The following is a 6,056-nucleotide window of genomic DNA, read 5'->3' on the forward strand; positions in this document are numbered from 1 at the left end:
GTGACTGGCTATGCTCTTGTCTCCAGCCCTTTCTCCTTCCTACCCCTGACAGTCCAGATGGCCCAGGGACCAGGAACTGTCTAAAACTTAGCTATAGCAGTGTGATGGCATGTGCCTGTAATCTCAGCTCTCCAATCAGCAGCGGTGAGACTAGCCTGGTCTACATGGTGAGTTCAGGTCAGTGAGGCAGGCCTAGGGGCTGTAGCCTAGCACATCGGAAACCCTGGGTTCAGCCCCCAGAACTACATAAACAGCGGTGGAAGGAGAGAGAGAGACCATGAGGAACAGAAGTTCAAGGTCCTCCCCAGAGGCCATGAAACTGTCTCAGAAACAAAAGTTTTAACTGCTTTTGATCACGTATGATATACTCTATTAACATGCATAAAATGTCAGAGACGGGACGGACGAGAGAGGATGGCACAGCGGTCACAAGCACTTACTGCTCTTCCAAAGGACTGGAATTTGATTCCCAGCTTCCACATCAGGTGGCTCATGTCTGCAGAGGAAGGAATACCCTCTTGGTGTGGCCTTTGCGAGCAATTTCCACACAGCAAACATAGATGCAGGCATGTTTGTTTTTCGTAAAATAATACAGGGCTGGCGAGATGGCTCAGCAGTTAAGTGCACTTGTTCTTGCTGAGGACTGGAGTTAGATTGCTAGCACCCACATGATGACTCATAGTTGTCTAAACTCCAGTTCCAGACACACCCCCTTCTTCTGACCTCTTCAGACACCAGGCAGGCACACAAAGCCAAATACACACAAAGAACAAACCTCAGGTACAGGGCCTGCCATAGTGAATTTTCTTTTAAAGATCTATTCATTGTTTTTATGTATATGAGTACACTGTCGCTGTCTTCAGACACACCAGAAGAGGGCATTGGATCCCCATTACAGATGGTTGTGAGCCACCATGTGGTTGCTGGGAATTGAACCTAGGACCTCTGGAAGAGCAGTCAGTGCTCTTAAAAGCTGAGCCATCTCTCCAGCATCCTAATTTTGATAGTTTTTGTTGTTGTTGTTGTTGTTGTTGTTGTTGTTGTTGCTATAAAAAAAGACCATGACCAAAAGCAACTTGGCGACAAAGGGGTTTATTTTTACGCATCCTCAAGGGAAGTCAAGGCAGGAACCTGGAGGCAGTCTGATGGAGACAGTTTCTCAGTTGAGGTTCTTCAGGTCAAGTCAACACCAACCTAACCACAACACCACCACTGCCCGACCAGTGGTTCTTTGTTTTTAAGTTCTACAGTTTGCAATTTTCAAGAGTTTTAAAACTTAGTCTCTTTAAAATATCCATTTCCTTTTTTTTTTTTTTTTTTTTGGTTTTTTCGAGACAGGGTTTCTCTGTGTAGCCCTGGCTGTCCTGGAACTCACTCTGTAGACCAGGCTGGCCTCGAACTCAGAAANCCNCCTGCCTCTGCCTCCCGAGTGCTGGGATTAAAGGCGTGAGCCGCCATTTCCTTTTTAAATGTCCTAAGTCTCTGTGAACTCCCCTCTAAAATCAAAAGTAAGTACTTGGGACTGGAGCGGTGGCTCAGTGGGGAAGAGCACTGACTGCTCTTTCAGAGGTCCTGAGTTCAAATCCCAGCAACCACATGGTGGCTCACAGCCATCTGTAATGGATGCCCTCTTCTGGTGTGTCTGAAGACAGCTACAGTGTACTCATATACATAAAGTAAATAAATATATCTTAAAAAAAAAAAAGTAAATACTTGATTACTCCTAGAGAGAGGAGCGAGGGCGTAGTCATAGTCAAATTAAATAAACAGATACCAAAAACCAGACGTTCAATGATTTCTATCTGAGATCCATTCACGATCCTCTAGGCTTTCGAAGGGCCCTGGCAGCCCCATTCCCCAACAGGATACACAGCTTGTCTAACAGGTTCAGGATGCTCCACTATACATCTGCTATCTTTGGTGAGTGTCCCCATGATCCTGACATCTCCAGTATGCTGGGGGGGTCTCCTCAGGCTCCACCTTCACACACCCCCAACTCTTCGGGGACTATGTTCTGTCACACGGTGCCAAGGCTCAGCATCTAGGACCCCTTCATTTCTGGGGTTCTCACTGTAACAGAAGCTGAATGTTTGCCAATGGCCTTGCCTGGCCTCGCCCAGGCCAAGCCTCAGCTGCTCTCCATGACCGCCACCTCATGCCTTTAGAGCCATACCACTGAGAGACTCTTCCACATTACCAAGTTCAGCCACCATCGTGAAGTACAGCCTTGGGTTCCTCTGGACCCTGGTTCTGGCGGGCTGACCCTGAAGTAACCTTCCCAGAAGGTTTTGCCTCAGCAATACCAATTTCCTCTTAATCACACCTGCTTCCCCAGCTCTGACTGACCAGCATCTACTGTCACAGTAAAACAAAGGTTTCACATTGGTGGTTCTAGGTTCTTGTTAACCATGGCTGATTCTTCAGTTCGGGCTGACCAGAAACCGCAGATTCCTAGTTCAAGACAGCCTACAAAGAGCCCCAATGTTAGGGACTCTCAAACCTCCCTCTGAAACATCGCACGCCAGGCCCCTGTTGTCTGCACTGCCTTCAGTGCTACCTACCGAGCTCCTAAGCCTGAACGCTCAACATCGTTTCCAGGTCGGCGTTCTGAAACCCTTCACAATCATCCTTTTATAACATGGACAGGTCTGTCACAGCACCTACTAGCCTGGCACCAATTTCTCTCCTACTTTGCTTTCCATTGCTAGGATAAAGGCCATGACCTAAGGCAAAATGGGCCCTGCGGGGTGGGGGAAGGGAAAATTGATTTACACATTCTGCTCATAATCTGCCCTGAAGGAAACGCAGGATATGAACGTGGAGGCAGCCGCTGAAGCAAAAGCTTTGGAGGAATGCTGTTTACTGCCTTGCTTCTCTCTGGCACCCTCAGATTGCTTTACAGCCCACAGAAGGTTAGGCCCTTCCACATAAATCTTCAATTAAGAAAATGTCCGAGCTGGGCATGGTGGCGCACGCCTTTAATCCCAGCACTCAGGAGGCAGAGGCAGGCGGATCTCTGAATTCGAAGCCAGCCTGGTCTACAGAGTGAGTACCAGGACAGCCAGGGCTACACAGAGAAACCCTGTCTCGGAAAAACCAAAAAAAAAAAGAAGAAAAAAAAAAAGAAAGAAAAGAAAAAGAAAAGAAAATGTCCTACTGGCCAGTCTAAAAGGCGGATTTTTCCAGTTGAAGTGTCTCTCTTCTCGGATTGCCTCCAGCTTGTTCGAGATCGACAGAAAACTAAGTAGCAAGTGTGACACACACCTGCATGCATTCTCAGGTGGGTGAGGCAGGAGGATTGTCACAAGTTCCAGGCTAGTGTGATTTACACAACAAACTATGCCAGTCTGGACCACATAGTGAGAGACACTGTCTTAAAAATAGGACAGCGGCTGGAGAGATGGCTCAGTGGTTAAGAGCACTGACTGCTTTTCCAGAGGTCCTGAGTTCAAATCCCAGCAACCACGTTGGCTCCCAACCATCTGTAATGGGATCCGATGCCCTCTTCTAGTGTGTGTGAAGACTGTTACAGTGTAATCATACACATAAAATAAATAAATAAATCTTAAATAAAAAAAAAAAAATAGAACAAGAGAGCAGTGAGATCGCTCTTGATAGAGGTACATGTAAGAGAAAGGGAGGGTCATGCCCACAAAAGGCCTCTGACCTTCACACAAGCTCCAGTGCATGTGTGCACACATACCAACCTGTAATTTCAATAACAGAAACAGCAGGCCCAGTGGAACAGCTTTGAGGTCCCAGCTGTGTAGGGTGCTGAGGCAGGAGGATCTCTGGTTCAAGGCTAAGTCAGGGGGAATCTAGTGAAAGTGTCTCAAAAATAAGAATAAAGGGTGGGGGCTGGCGAGATGGCTCAGAGGCTAAGTGCATTGACTGCTCTTCTAGAGGTCCTGAGTTCAATTCCCAGCAACCACCATGTGGCTCATAAACCAGCTATAATGAGATCTGGTACCCTCTTCTGGCTTGCAAGAATACATGCAGACAGAAGGGTGGCCTGCAGCTATGCTCAGTTGTGGAATGCCTGCCTAACTGAAAGGCGGCCCCAGTACTGAAAAAATAACAGAACTCAAGTGTGTACCCACTTTCCTGATCAGAACCACGGATGGCTCCGGGCCCTGCCTTAGTCAGGGTTCCCACGGCTGTGAAGAGACACCATGGCCAAGGCAACTCTTATAAAGGACAACATTTAATTGGGGGTTCCAGGCAGCTAGGAGAAGGGTCTCAAAGCGCACCCCCACATCACCCCCACAGTGACACACTTTCTTCAACAAGGACACACCTAGGCCAAGCATATTCAAACCACCACAATCCCGTACTTGAAGGGCAGAGGCCTCAGTTCTCCTCTACGTACCTCACCCACTCCACTCCACTGCAGCCTCCCTTTTCCTGCTATTCTCTCCCTCAAAGCCTTCACTCCATGTCCACTGCTCTTCTGGAACTCTTCCTGGCTCCTGCTCATCACCCACTCATATGTTCAGTTAGTGACTGTCTTTCCTCCTACTCAAATGCCAAAATAAATGTTGGTCAGATCCTTTCATTGTTGTGTCCACTGTGGAGTAGCAGGTGGTGTTCATCCCAATTGGGCGTTGCTGTTAGCATTTAGAGAGTAGGGGCCAGGGACCCCAGACAACCCATAAGTAGGCAGATTCTATATCAGGCACAACAAAAGTTAGAAAGGATTTATCAGAGTCTGGAATCTAACTCGATTTCATAGGCAAACTGAAGGGATTTGGGTCTACATGGTGCATGGTGAATTTTCTGAGATTTTTGTTTATTTGTTTATTTTTTGTTCTCTCTCTCTCCTCTCTCTCTCTCTCTCTCTCTCTCTCTTTCTCTCTCTCTCTCTCTCTTTGGGACAGGGTTTCTCTGTGTAGCCCTGGCTGTCCTGGAACTCACTCTGTAGACCAGGCTGGCCTTGAACTCAGAAATCCACTTGCTTCTGCCTCCCAAGTGCTGAGATTAAAGGCGTGCGCCACCACTACCCGGCTTGTTTTGTTTTTTTTTTTTTTTTTTTTTTTTGAGACAGGCTTTTTCTCTGTGTAACAATCCTCGCTGTCCTGGAACTCATTTTGTAGACCAGGTTGGCATCAAACTCACAGAGATCCACCTGCTTCTGCCTCCTAAGAGCTGGGATGGTGTGCCACCAGGTCCAGCTGTTTCCTGGGACTGTCACTGCTGTGTTAAGTGGATGGAATTTGTACTTCGTGTTATTCTGAGCTTTACCAATCACAACACACATCACCCTTACTGCGATGTTCTAGCATGGGTCACACATGACTCTCACCTTCCTAGCAATGGGCCACCGGACAGATACATGCCATTTCTATGTCATAGGACAGAATGACACATTTTACTTAGATGTGAAAGTTGGTACTGGCTAAGTTTCATTTCCAGAGCATGAACAGCAAGCTCAGTGAGACACACTGCAGTGGCTATCCCTCAGTTGTAGGTGCAGCCTCAGTTGCAATTGATGGCCCAGGACTGAAGGGGGTCATGCAAAGGAGTTGAGGTTTGGCACCATGAAGGGAGCCTACGAGAGGCTATCGTTGAAGCTTAGTTACAGTGCAAGACAGCAGCATTTTGGAGATGCCAATACCATGAGATGACCACCAAGAACAGCAGCAGCAGTGACGTACAGGCAGCTGGAGCCTAGAAGACAACGTGTGTACTACAGAGGGCATGTCTGGAGAAGTGACCCAAGCCCTTGGAGGAGCCCAGAAGATCATGAGTTGGATCCCAGACATTGGATGGTAGGAGAATTATTTTTGCTTTTGATTGTGACTGTGCCCTGTTATTTTTCTCTCTTGAAAGAAGAAAGTATTTTAATGGAACCCACAGTTAAAGACTTTTAATTGTAAAAAGACTTTGAATTTTAAAAGATATTGGACATTTTAAAGGGATTTAACTTTAATATACAAGACTGTGGGACTTTTAAAATTATTTACATCTTGGGGATGAATAAGAAACTAAGGGTTGGGCTGGTGAGATGGCTCAGTGGTTAAGAGCACTGACTGCTTTTCCAGAGGTCCTGAGTTCAA

The sequence above is a fragment of the Mus pahari genome, chromosome 6 (genome assembly GCF_900095145.1).
Source record: "Mus pahari chromosome 6, PAHARI_EIJ_v1.1, whole genome shotgun sequence".
NCBI classification, from domain to species: domain Eukaryota; kingdom Metazoa; phylum Chordata; class Mammalia; order Rodentia; family Muridae; genus Mus; species Mus pahari.